The following is a 14687-nucleotide window of genomic DNA, read 5'->3' as shown; positions in this document are numbered from 1 at the left end:
TAAAGAACTTAATTGTGCAAACTCATCAGTTAAAGATCTCCACATCAGCTATTCCCCAGAGTGACCCACCTCTGATAGTGGCTCCCTAGAGAGACCAGGCACCAGTACACAAGGGTCAGTTTGTATTCAGTTTATAAAGGCTGACAACCGAGTGCTCATCTAATCACATAAAAAGAAAGGTTATACTTCTGAATTTCCAAAGTTCTGACTACTCATTTACTCTATCTTCCAAGCAGATAGGACTGTAAAATGGGTGGAAGGGGGCAAAGGTACTTCAGTTTGTACACCAGCCAATCACCTCTTCATGCAATAGTACGCTAATGATCTCCCAAGGCAGCGCTCCCATTACGCACATGAATCTGAAGGATACAGAGCAGTTTAAGTAACAGGCATTAACACTTAACTGCTAAGATACCATTCAGCCAATGATCTCAAGACACTTCTGTGATGAAGCAGGACTGTTCTTAATGTTTCCTCTGAATATTGTGGGGGTGCCTCAGTTTCCCCTATGCAGTTCTTGAGTTTCTAGATGGTGGGATAAGGGTGTTTGATTGTTGCAGAGCCCTAGAGGGCAGGTGCGTGCAGAGGTCTGGACAGAGAACGGCCAACACCCTGTTTCCTGCCAACTGATGGCCTGGTCCTTCCCCCCTGCAAGGTGAGAGCTAAAGGGTTGGAGAACAAAGGACTCAGGTGACCTCCTGGCCAGAGAAAGGGACAAACCCCAGAGGAGGGGGGGCTAGAGAGAGTTTCAGTTTGGGGCTGGCTGGGGACGAGGAGTGAAGTGCAGACGTGGTTGTTTGGCTCACTTCCCCCCAGAATGGGCCCAACTGAGGGATCCTGTTCTCTGCACCTACAAGCTCTGTGTTAGACCATGTGCCTGTCGTCTAATACACCTCTGTTTTTCTGGCTGGCTGAGAGTCACGTCTGACTGCGAAGTTGGGGTGCAGGATCTTCTGACTTCCCCAGGACCCTGCCGGGGCGGACTCGCTGTGGGAAGCGCAAGGAGGGGCAGAGGATGCTGAATGCTCTGAGGTTAGACCCAGGAAGGTGGAAGTTGTGCGAGCTGTGTGTCCTAAAGAGTCTGCTCACAGAAGACTTCCCCAGAGTCTTGACTGGCTTCGTAGGGAGCAGTTCCAGAGCATCGCCCGGGACTCCGTGACAACTTTATAAATAGTAAGCCTCACAACTACTAGTGAGGTAGATCGCTATCTTACTATTTTAAATGACGAGAAAGCCTAGGACAGAAGTCAAGTGATGACCTAAGTGTCTCACTGAATTGACAGCAGAGATTTGACTCCTAGGCCCCTGCTCTAGCCATCGAACTATTAGTCAATACCATTTCCCATGTGCAAATTGCACCAAGGAAGTTCAAGATTTTCACTGGAAAATATACCTGCACCTTCCCATTATGTACAGAACATGAGACAGCAAAGTTTGAAACGTTTGGTGTGCGAAATGAAAAAGAATACAGTCTGGGCCATATGTTTCCAGCAGCATGATCTTCTGTGATTCAGAAGCCAATATGAATAAGACGACTGTACTCTGACTTTACTACTACACTTGGTCTTGAGGATAATTCCTAGCAGTGCAGATGTTCGAGAAGAGGAAAAAACCCACTGCCATCTTCTTTCCCTTGGTGCAAACAGCCACAGTAATATTCCAACGTGCTAACCTGCATTTACACTTTGTCTAATCTTAAAACCAATGCTTAGGTTCCCATTGTTTGCGAGTTATGAATCAAAATGATGGATTATAAACAAGATGTGATAGAAACCCAGCCTACTGACAAGTTCCAGCATCCCCATCTTCTGCACCAGCGGTATGTCTTCCTGGAAGTGGAAGAGTCTCTAATGAAGGCCTCATCCAGATTCTATTCTGCAGCAGTTTATGGAAACCTAACCTAAAATAGCAGTAATGCTATGTTTGTTGTAATTATAGGATAGGACTGAACTAAAGAATTCCTTACATGTCAGATCATAATCTTGTTTTGCCTAAAGCAGTCTCAAGCAAGGAAGGCTTTTCCCCATTTTAGGGCAGCAGTCTGGGAAAAACTTTTAGGACAGAAGGTTCCAAAGATAATGAGAAGTGACAGTTTGCATCAAGATTATCTTCTTGGCTAGATACCAGGCCTCCCAGCTGTACTATTTGGCGCACACCCCTCAAAAAATTTGTCTTCACATGGAATCATTTTCCTGATTACAGTGGGGTGAAGCCCCACCTTGCCAAAAGTTCAGACCCAGACCAGAATCATCTTAACTATTTGCCTCTAGAATGTACTACTTTTAGCCCTGGTCTACACTACGGGGTTAGGTCAAATTTAGCCGCATTAGATGTATTCATTTTAAAATCAATCTACACAACCAACCCTGTTCAGTCAACCTAAAGGGCTCTTAAAATTGACTTCTATACTCCTCCCCGGCGACGGGAGTAGCGCTAAAATCAACCTTGCTGGGTCAAATTTGGGGTAGTGCAGATGCCATTCGATGGCCTCCAGGAGCCACCAATATCCCAGAGTGCTCCAATGAGACTGCTCTGTACAGCACTTTGAACTCTGAAGCACTAGCCAGGTACACAGGAAAAGCCCAGGGAAATTTTGAATTTAATTTCCTGTTGGTCAGTGTGGCGCGCTCAGCAGCATAGGTGATCATGCAATCCCCCCAGAATCGCAAACTAGCTTCAGCATGGACCAAAAGGGAGACAATGGATCTGATTGCTGTATGGGGAGAAGAACTGTGTAGGCCAAACTTCAATCAAAAAGAAGAAATGCTAATATATATGCCAAAATCGCACAGGACATGGTGGAGACAGGCTACAACAGGGACATACAGCAGTGCTGCGTGAAAGTTAAGAAGCTCAGGCAAGCCTATCAAAAGACAAAGGAGGCAAACAGTCGCTCCAGGTATATGCCCCATACAAGCTGCTTCTATGATCAACTGCATAGCATTCTGGGGGGGGGGGGGGGGAGACTCAAGAGTAGCAGCCGTGTTAGTCTGTATTCGCAAAAAGAAAAGGTGTACCCGTGGCACCTTAGAGACTAACAAATTTATTAGAGCATAAGCTTTCGTGAGCTACAGCTCACTTCATCGGATGCATTTGGTGGAAAAAACCAAATGCATCCGATGAAGTGAGCTGTAGCTCACGAAAGCTTATGCTCTAATAAATTTGTTAGTCTCTAAGGTGCCACGGGTACGCCTTTTCTTTTTAGGGGGGGGACTGTAGCACTACCCCACCACGGTCCATGGACACTTGCAAGGGGGGAGTCTCACACAACAGGGAGGAGGAAGAGGATGAGAATGTGCAGCAGGCAAGCCGTGAATCCGTTCTCCCCAGCAGCCAGGATCTTTTCGTTATCTGGTCTCCCAAGTTTAAGAAGGATGAATTCAAACTGGAACAGGTACAGAGAAGGGCTACTAGGATGGAATGGAAAACTTGTCTTATGAAAGGAGACTTAAGGAGCTTGGCTTGTTTAGCCTAACTAAAAGAAGGTTGAGGGGAGATATGATTGCTCACTATAAATATATCAGAGGGATAAATACTGGAGAGGGAGAGGAATTATTTTTTAATCTCAGTACCAATGTGGACACAAGAACAAATGGATATAAACTGGTCATTGGGAAGTTTAGACTTGAAATTAGACGGAGTGAAGTTTTGGAATAGCCTTCCAAGAGAAGCAGTGGGGGCAAAAGATCTATCTGGCTTTAAGATTAAACTCGATAAATTTATGGAGGAGATGATGGGATAACAATTTTGGTAATTAATTGATCTTTAAATATTCATGGTAAATAGACCTAATGGCCTGTGATGGGATGTTAGATGGGGTGGGATCTGAGTTACTTCAGAAAATTCTTTCCTGGGTATCTGGCTGGTGAATCTTGCCCACATGCTCAGGGTTCAGCTGATCATCATATTTGGGGTCGGGAAGGAATTTTCCTCCAGGGCAGATTGGAAGAGGCCCTGGAGGTTTTTCTCCTTCCTCTGTAGCATGGGGCACGGGTCACTTGCTGGAGGATTCTCTGCTCCTTGAAGTCTTTAAACCACGATCTGAGGACTTCAATAGCTCAGACATAGGCGAGAGGTTTTTCACAGGAGTGGGTGGATGAGATTCTGTGGCTTGCGTTGTGCAGGAGGTCAGACTAGATGATCATAATGGTCCCTTCTGACCTTAGTATCTATGAATCTTTGAATCACCCTGGAGCCAATACCCTCCCAAGGCAGGATCCCTGACCCTGAAGCCAGAGAAGGCAACTCTGGTGAATGCACATTTGTAATTACAGTACAGAGTTTAAAAGCAATAGCATTTAATGTTTGATTTGCCTGGAAGAATTGGGATGCATTCACAGACAGTACAGCTACTGGAAAAAATTCTTAATGTGTCTGGGGATGGAGCGGGAATCCTCCAGGGTCATCTCCATGAAGCTCTCCTGGAGGTAGTCTGAAAGCCTTTGCAGAAGGTTTCTGGGGAGGGCTGCCTTATTTCGTCCTCCACGGTAGGACACTTTACCGCACCAAGCCAGTAGCAAGTAGTCTGGAATCACTGCAGCACAAAGTATGGCAGCAAATAGGCCTGGGTTTTGGTTGCATTCAAGCAACATTTGGTCTTTATCTTTCTGTTTTAGCCTAAGGAGAGAGATATCATTCATGGTCACCTGATTGAAATAGGGGAATTTTTGTAAGGGAACAGTAAAAGGACCCCGTTCATGCTGGGTTGTTTGCGCTTGGCTAAAAGGGATCGTCCCAGAGAATACCATGTGGTGGGGTGGGGGGAGGTGTGTGCTGCACACCCACCCGAAAACCGCAGCCCCTCCCTTTAAATGTGAAACCCAACCGGCATTGCTTGCTATGGGAAAGGATGGCGCTGCAGTTTGAAACCATTCCCACATGTTATGAAGGTGTAAGAAGCCAACCCTGCGTACCAGAAGGCTTACCATGGCTGCCTGGAAACTGAATTCTGTTGCCCAGCTGTTTGCGATGTGTCTCCATACCGGCAGGCACTCAATATAAAAGGCAAAATGCGACCTTGTACCTAAAGCACATGTGCCGTCTGCTGTGAATTACTTGATTCACTGTGAAAGTCTCCCTTTTGTTCTCAGAAAGGTATCAAATTTTACACTCCCTTTTTATCTCCCCCCAGGTGCAAATGTTTCTAGGCTTCCCCTATCATCTCCATCCCTGAGGTTATCGCAGATTAGAAGACGAAAAAAATGCACTCGCGATTACATGTTTTCTGAGCTCATGCCGTCCTCCCTGCACTGATAGGGCACATCTGAATGCGTGGAGGCATTCAGTGGCAGAGACCAGGAAAGCATTAAGTGAGCACAAAGAGCGGAGACAGGAGGCGATGCTGAGGCTAATGGGGGAACAAACTGACATGATGAAGTGCCTGTTGGAGTTGCAGGAAAGCCAACAAGAGCACAGACCCCCAGCTGCATCCATTGTATAACCGCCTGCCCTCCTCCCCAAGTTCCATATCCTCCTCACACAGACGCCCAAGAACACAAAGGGGAGGCTCCGGGCACCCAGTCACTCCAGAGGATGGCCCAAGCAACAGAAGGCTGTCATTCAAACAGTTTTGATTTGTAGTGTGGCTACTACAATAAGCAATGTGGTCTTGTCTTTCCTTCCTCCTGCAAACCACCCCACCAGATCTACCTTGTCAGTTATCTCACTTTTTTTTTTTATAATTAAGAAAGAATGCATGGTTTCAAAACAATAGTTAATTTCCTTTGCCAGCTGTGATCGAAGGGGAAAGGGTGGTTGGCTTACAAGGAACTAAAATCAACAAAGCGGGTGGGTTTTCAGCAAGGAGAAACACACACGACTGTCACATCGTAGCCTGGCCAGTTATGAAACTGGTTTTCAGAGTCTCTCTGATGCACAGCGCACCTAGCTGTGCTCTAATTGCCCTGGTGTCTGGCTGCTTAAAATCGTCCGTCAGGTAATTTGCCTCAACCTCCCAGCCCGCCATAAATGTCTCCCCCTTACTCTCACAGATATTATGGAGCACACAGGAAGCTACAACAATGGGAATGTTGGTTGCACTGAAGTCTAATCTAGTCAGCAAACAGCACCAGTGAACTTTTAAAAGTCCAAAGGCAAATTCTACCACCATTCTGCACTTGCTCAGCCTATAGTTGAACTACTCCTTACTACTGTCCAGGCTGCCTGTGTATGGCTTCATGAGCCATGAAAGCAAGGGGTAGACTGGGTCCCCAAGGATAACTATTGGCATTTCAACATCCCCAACAGTAATTTTCTGGTCTGAGAAGTAAGTCCCTTCTTGCAACTGCTCGAAGAGCCCCGAGTTCCTAAAGAGGCGACCGTCATGCACCTTTCCCGGCCATCCCACGTTGATGTCAGTGAAACATCCTTTGTGATCTACCAGTGCTTGCAGCACCATTGAGAAGTACCCCTTGTGGTTTACGTACTGGTTGGCAAGGTGGTCCGATGCCAAGATAGGGATATGCGTTCCGTCTATTGCCTCACCACAGTTGCAGCAACCCCATTGCAGCAAAGCCATCCAGTATGACCTGCACATTTCCCAGAGTCACTACCCTTGATAACAGATCATCAGTGATTGCACTGGCTACTTGGATCACAGCAGTCCCCACAGTAGACTTCCCCACTCCAAACTGCTTCCCAACTGACTGGTAGCAGTCGGGCGTTGTAAGCTTTCACAGGACTATTGCCACTCGCTTCTCAACTGTCAGGGCAGCTCTCATCTTGGTATTCCTGCGCTTCAGGGTGGGGGAAAGCAATTCACAGAGTTCAAGGAAAGTGGCCTTGCACATGCGAAAGTTTCGCAGCCACTGTGAATCATCCCATACCTGCAACACTATCCAGCCCCATCAGTATGCGCTAGTTTGCAGGGCCCAGAACCGGCATTCCACTGTATCAACCAGCCCCACTGTTGCCATGTCGTCCAAATTGCCACAGCCTGTGCTTTCAGGAACGTCTGTGTCCATGTCCTCATCACGGCGTCTCTTAGCCCGGTTCTGCACATACTCCAGGATAATGCACGAGGTGTTTACAATGCTCACAAGAGCAGTGGTGAGCAGAGCGGGCTCCATGCTTGCTGTGATATGGGGTCTGCATGGGTAACCCAGGAAAAACCGCTTTCACGGAGGGAGAGAGGGGCAACTGATGACATGTACCCAAAACCATGCGCCACAATGTTTTTGCCCCATCAGGCATTGGGAGCTTAACCCAGAATTCCAATGGACTGCGGGAACTATGCGATAGCTACCCACAGTGCACTGTTCTGTAAGTCAATCCTAGCCATGGCAGTGGAAAACTACGGTGACTTAATGCGCTTAGTGGGGTCATACACAATTGACTGTATAAAATCTATTTCTAAAAATAGACTTCTATAAAAACAACCTAATTTCGTAGTGTAGACATACCCTTAGATACTTTGCTTTTCATTCTGGAGCATCACAGTGCTTTACAAGTAGGGTGACCAGATGTCCTGGTTTTATAGGTACAGTCCCGATATTTGGGGGTTTGTTTTATATAGGTGCCTATTACCCCCGAGCACCGACCAGATTTTTCACACTTGTAAATAGGGTGACCAGATAGTAAGTGACATATGCACCCTGATGAAAGGCAGCCCCCTGGAGAGTGGAGGTGGTAACCAACTCTCAGAGCAAAGGGCACAGAAGTGGAGCGGCAGGTATGTTTTAGACAAACATTCTGGAGCAAACACTAGTCTTCACGTTCTAATATTCACCAAGAGCAAAGAGGACATCAGTTTAAGGTCTCATCTAAAAGAAGCACTCAGTAAACTGTAGAATTTGATTATGGACAGAAAGCTGAAGAGAAGCATTCCTAGTTTGGACTTGTGGCTCATGGGATTCTAAGTATTTTAAGACTGATAATATGACCCAACCTCCTGTTCACTTCTAGCGTGAGTATGCCAGAGCTTACTCTAGAATCTTGGTAATTATGTCAAGTGAAATCTGGGCTTTGGTATATGTTCTTGTCACTATCGATATAGCAGAAGTTTCTAATGCCTCCTCTGAGAGGCATGTCCTCCATAATAAAGTTCCAAAAATCTTTTGCTAGATTCAAATAGAGATAAGGAGGACAGCCATTGATAGAGAAACTGCTGTATTCAAGTTTATTTATTACATCCTTAAGATGTCAGGAAAGCTGAACTCCCAGAGAGAACCATGAACAAGGTTTGAAAGTCACTCTGTACATTCCATCTGTTCATGGTCCTTGATGTCACATGCTGCCAGAGAAACCAGGATATCTGCAGCTTGGATTTCTGAAGATTAGAGAGGTGACTTTGTTATAACAACTTCTGTATAAGAGAAAAATTACTTTGTATTGAATTTTACAGATGTGTTTCAACTTTGCTGAACTTTTTCCCGTTCCTTTATCATTCCAAACAGTTGTTTAAACCAGGATAAAACGTTGGGCTAGCATGGACGAGAACTAAGAGTACTTGCATGAGAATGTTAAGTCTCAAGGTACAAATGGCGATTAGAGAGAAATGGAAAGAGAAAATATACAAAATATTGTGCAAACTTCAACAGGGAAAACAGCTGTCGCCCTGGAAGCAGGATAACAAGACAATAACTATGCCAGAAATAGAATGGGACGATACCTGCAGTCTTTCTAGATGATTAAAAAATAGATTTTTTTTCTGCAATGTGTGCCCTTGACAACAGGACAAAACTGAAATTTATCCCTGGATTCAGCCACTTTATTAAAGTGTACCATAGGCAATACAATAGTAATTCACTACAAAATTATGTTTCTCATTATCTGTCAGGGTAACTTTATACTCAAGTTTATATTTCCCAATTGTAGTTTAGATTGTTTTAGTCTGAACAAATTGTCCTAGTATTGCTTGAAAACCCTGGGTGGCTGAACACAGTAGGTACGGACCAGCTTCTCCATGCCTCAGTGTATTTGACAGTAGGTTGAGTCAGTGCCTAAGGCTTCAATTAATGGCATTTATCAAGAGAAAGAATGACTTGAGGTTAAGACACTGAGCTTCCAGAGATCTAGTTCAATCTGCAGCTCTGCTACAGAGCTAGTGTGTCCATGGGCAAGTTGCTTCATCTCTGTGCCTCAGTTGCCCACCTGAAAAATGGGCATACCACTTCCTTTTCCCACTCTTCGGGTGACTAGTTTATCTAGATTATAAACTCCTGGGGCCCATCTACTGCTTTGCACTTACAGAGTGCCTTGCACAACAGAGCCTCTAGGCACCTCTAATACAAAACCACGGCCTTAATCCATATGGTAGTTCAGGTACATGCGTTCTGTACAAGTTCTGCTATTGAGCACATATGTTGATTTAATTCAGATTTACTGCCTGAGGCCATACCAAGTTAGAGTGTAAACTCCTTAAAATACTCGGAGCTGATCGGAAGATGCTAGTTGTTACCTGCCTCAGAATCGCCATCCGGATAGTAATGCTGCTAGCTGTCCCACAGGACCGCAAGTTCGCTTCCAAGACAGCATGGGTAATGCACTCAGAATCAATTAGTCATTAGTTGGGGGGGGAGGGGAGGAGAAGAGATGGGATTCTGACTTAGCCCTGGTCTACTATACAGGGTTAGGTCGAATTTAGCCGCGTTAGGTTGATTTTAAAATGAATGCATGTACACAACCAATGCCGTTCCGTCAAGGTAAAGGGCTCTTAAAATTGACTTTTGTACTCCTCCCCGGCGAGGGGAGTAGCACTAAAAATCAATCTTGCTGGGTTGAATTTAGGATAGTGCAGATGCAAATAGAAGATATTGGCCTCTGGGAGCTATCCCAGAATGCTCCAATGAGACCGCTCTGTACAGCACTTTGAACTTTAATGCACTAGCCAGGCACACAGGAAAAGCCCAGGGAAATTTTGAATTTCATTTCCTGTTGGTCAGTGTGGCGAGCTCAGCAGCACAGGTGACCATGCAATCCCCCAGAATCACAAACGAGCTCCAGCATGGACCAAAAGGGAGACAATGGATCTGATTGCTGTATGGGGAGAAGAACTGTGTAGGCCAAACTTCAATCAAAAAGAAGAAATGCTAATATATATGCCAAAATTGCACAGGGCATGGTGGAGACAGGCTACAACAGGGACACATCAGTGCTGTGTGAAAGTTAAGAAGCTCAGGCAAGCCTATTCAAAGACAAAGGAGGCGAACGGTCGCTCCAGGTATGAGCCCCATACAGGCAGCTTCTATGATCTGCTGGATGGCATTCCGGGGGGGGGGACCCTACCACTACCCCACCACTGTCCATGGACATTTGCAAGGGGGGAGTATCACACAACAAGGAGGAGGATTTTGTGGATGAGGAAGAGGAGGAGGAGAATGTGCAACAGGCAAGTGGTGAATCCGTTCTCCCCAGCAGCCAGGACCTTTTCATCACCCTAAAGCCAATACCCATGTTGATGTCAGTGAAACATCCACTGAGAGGTTCCCCTTACGGTTTACGTACTGGTTGGCAAGGTGATCCGGTGCCAAGATGGGGATATACATTCCATTTATTGCCCCATCACAGTTAGGGAACCCCATTGCAGCAAAGCCATTCAGTATGACCTGCACATTTCCCAGAGTCACTACCCTTGATAACAGATCATCAGTGATTGCACTGGCTACTTGGATCACAGCAGTCCCCACAGTAGACTTCCCCATTCCAAACTGATTCCCGACTGACCGGTAGCAGTCAGGCGTTGCAAGCTTCCACAGGGCTATCCCCACTCGCTTCTCAACTCTCAGGCAGCTCTCATCTTGGTATTCCTGCACTTCAGGGTGGGGGAAAGCAACTCAGAGTTTAAGGAAAGTGGCCTTACGCATGCGAAAGTTTCACAACCACTGTGTATCATTCCATACCTGCAACACTATGCAGTCCTACCAGTCTGCGTTTGTTTGCAGGGCCCAGAATCGGCTTTCCACTATCAACCAGCCCCACTGCCGCCATGATGTCCCAATTGCCACAGCCTGTGCTTTCAGGAACGTCTGTGTCCATGTCCTCATCACATAGTCCTCGTGCTGGCGTCTCTTTGCCCAATTCTGCACATACTCCAGGATAACGCACAAGGTGTTTACAATGCTCACAACAGCAGTGGTGAGCAGAGTGGGCTCCATGCTTGCCATGATATGGTGTCTGCCTGGGTAACCCAGGAAAAAAGGCACAAGACGATTGTCTGCCGTTGCTTTCACGGAGGGAGGGAGGGGCGACTGATGACGTACCCAAAACCACCCGCGACAATATTTTTATCCCATCAGGCATTGAGAGCTTAACCCAGAAATCCAATAGGCAGTGGAGACTGTGGGAACAGTGCACCTGCTCTAAGCCACGGTATTGAGGACTTAATGCGCTTAGTGAGGACACTCACAATCAACTGTATAAAATCAATTTCTAAAAATCAACTTTTATAAAATAAAAGCTAATTTCATCATGTAGACATACCCTTAGATTTCAGAGTAGCAACCGTGTTAGTCTATATTCGCAAAAAGAAAAGGAGTACTTGTGGCACCTTAGAGACTAACAAATTTATTTCAGCATAAGCTTTTGTGAGCTACAGCTCACTTCATCGGATGCATCGGTGGAAATTTCCACCAAATGCATCCGATGAAGTGAGCTGTAGCTCACAAAAGCTTATGCTGAAATAAATTTGTTAGTCTCTAAGGTGCCACAAGTACCCTTAGATGTATTTCATCAGAGCAGCTCTGTGCTGTTGAGGCAAAGTACCAGCAATGAGTTTTCAGCTGTTCTGTCTTTGACCCAACCCAAGGCTATAAGTAATGAAAGGCAGTTCAATATTTTAAACAGTATTTCATGTGGCTCAGCCTCATTCATCACTTACACATCAAATACTGAGGTACTTTCGGTTCAGTCTCAGACAATATAAAATATCTATCTGGATCCAGCTGCTAAAGCAAACAATAGGAACAGAAAGAGGACTTTACACCAGGTCTCAAAGCAAGTTTCTTTTCTCCAAGATTTGTGGCAGATGTCTGCTCCATAAAGAAGATACTGCAAGACTGAAAAGCAATGAGGCTAATGAAACTCAAAATCTTTAGATTTCACAGATGACTTTAGTAATGGTCTTTTAAGAATCAATGTGATTTTTCCTTACAAAAATATCTTCCATTTAGTAAGCTAGCTCTCTTGTTCTCTTCCCTCTGTACTTCAGTAGCCAAAATGGCTGCCCATCATTTCTGAGCAGTGTGCATTTCAACCGAGATGACATCAGGAACGTCCATCACTCTGAGAACTTTGCTGTGCTCTTCTTCCACTGCTTCTCATGCTTTCAATAAAGAAAAATATTTAAGGTTAGACCTAAGAATTTAGTGGTTCCAATATTCTGTATATTCCTTTTGGAAATTCCACATTGGGCGCAGGGGGACACACAAATTCATTTTATTTTGGCAGTGATCCTCTAAATTCCCCTTAGAAACAGAGGAGATATTTGAAGAATAGCTTCAATGTATTTTGAGCAGCAGTGTATACAGTTTTGTAAAAAAACAGACTATCCCCCCACCACAAAAAGCTCTGGCAGCAGGAATTCTCATGCAGGCTACTTTCAGGTGTATTCTCAAATGACATTTCCCATTTCTGTGTTTGAGGAAACTTCAATAGCAATTTATCTTAAAGCTATCTATTTCTGCAGCACAGTCAATGCTGAATGTGTGATAGCATAATTTTGACATTTTGTCAGTGAAACAACATGCATCAATAACTTCACTATAGGCCAAGATAGGCTATAAAGGATGTTCTAATTTTAAAAAAAAAAGTATATTTCCTTTTGTTTAAATCTTCCCCTCTCATCCCAAGTCAGCCCCCACTCTAAAGGATGTTCTAATTTTAAAAAAAAAGTATATTTCCTTTTGTTTAAATCTTCCCCTCTCATCCCAAGTCAGCCCCCACTCTATCTCAAAGGGGGGGGGGGAGAAGTGGTCCTCAAACTATCTGATGAGAGAGCATCTCTCATTATCTGATTCCTTCTAACAAGGTAGAAATAGAAAAAAAATAAAGTAGTTAGAGAAAACATTTTAGGCCACCTGGTCCTCTCCTCCTTCTCACATTTCAATTTTCCTTCTTTTTCCAGATCACTTATAAGCAGACCCAATTCTGTACCAAGACTATCCCAACCAACTCAATAATTTGATGTTTAATCACTATCCTTTATTTACTGTTTCAGCCAGCTTCAGTTATGATGTATATTCTGTTTAAACATGACTTGAAAACTTACCCCTAAAGTACAAGACAACCACCTCTAGATTACTAAATAGGAATTTAAATACAACAGAAAAAAAACTTTGTGATTTCTCTTGCCAAATATCAGTTTTCCGAGTAGGCTAGTGTGACTGGATAACATTACATCTGATGTTCTTGTGGGTCCTGCATGCATCCTCTTATTTAGGGATCAGAGGCAGATCCCGAACAAAAGGTAAAAAATATAAAGCTTTCAAAAGCTTAGAGCTCAGGAAATAAGAGTCTGTATTTTACTGGGCTCAAAAATAACTGGAATTCAGAAGCATTAGACAGACATTTTCACGAGCAAAAATGTAAGTGAGGCTGTTCCTTTTGCTTTGATTAGAACAGCTACCCACAAGATCACATTTCAGCATGAGAAATCTAAGCTGACTGGTTAACCAATGTCAGAGCAGGGACGTTATAATTACGTGGAGAACAGACATCTCAATTCCCTTCTTCAAAATTAGCAGTATGAAGACAATGAACCCCAGGGCTCTGTTTGCATACATGCAAAAGTGCAAAGAAGAGATGACTGAAAATGAGACGGAACTCAAATTACCAAGCAATGTGAAAAAAGCCACCATAACAATAGGTTCACACGAAAGGGTAGCTTGTTTAGAACCAGTGTCCTCACTGCTAGGTTATCAGGAAGTCTGACAGAATTGCTTTAGAATTTTTTCCCTATGGAAACCAGGCCAAAATCTCAGGTGCTCCCACAGGCGGACATCCACTCCACCCCAATCCACAAAAATCCCAAGAGCCTACACCAAGGTCTTTAAAGGGATATTTCATACATGGTCAACTATTAGAATTTGTATTATAGGGCTTCTTTCACCATTATGCTGAGGGGTAGAACAGCAAGTCTACCCCTAGTTACACATTTTTGTAACAGCTATTTAAGATCCCACAGGGCATGTCTATACTGCAATTAAAAGCCCATGGCTGTCCCATGCCAGCTGACCCGGGCAGGCTCACGGAGCTCAGGCTAAGAGAACAATTGCGGTGTAGATGTCCAGGTTCTCGGACCCTGCGAAGTAGGAGGGTCCCAGATCACTGGCTTCTGCCCAAGCCCGAATAAATCTCCCCACTGAATTTTCCACTGAATGCATCCGATGAAGTGAGCTGTAGGTCACAAAAGTTTATGTTCAAATAAATTTGTTAGTCTAAGGTACCACAAGTACTATTCTTTTTGCTAATACAGACCAACACGGCTGCTACTCTGAAACCTGTCATTACGCAAGGCACTGAATTTAGCTGTATGGAGTGGAAATCAACTTAATGAAAAAAAAAAAAAACCTCAGATACAGAGAGACATCTTCCTTTCCAAATGAAAACAGATGGACATCATACCAAAAGGACTGAAGGTAAAAAAATCCATTACAATTTACATACCACACAGACTATGCTGACAGCTTGTGCCGCACACTCTCAAAGAAACTGCGGAACCACCTGATCAACATCCTCTACAGCAAACAGGG

At 44.5% G+C, this 14687-nt stretch overlaps 1 protein-coding gene across 1 annotated transcript in view; it reads right to left on the bottom strand.

The window, feature by feature from the left end:
• The window catches only part of GNAI3 (G protein subunit alpha i3), a 56189-nt gene that overhangs the window by 22404 nt on the left and 19098 nt on the right, over nt 1–14687 (bottom strand). The window lies entirely within an intron of this gene.

Source organism: Dermochelys coriacea, chromosome 21, assembly GCF_009764565.3.
Source record: "Dermochelys coriacea isolate rDerCor1 chromosome 21, rDerCor1.pri.v4, whole genome shotgun sequence".
Taxonomy (NCBI): domain Eukaryota; kingdom Metazoa; phylum Chordata; order Testudines; family Dermochelyidae; genus Dermochelys; species Dermochelys coriacea.
The sequence above is the reverse complement of the archived record's forward strand: the minus strand, read 5'-3'. Positions and strand labels throughout refer to the sequence as shown.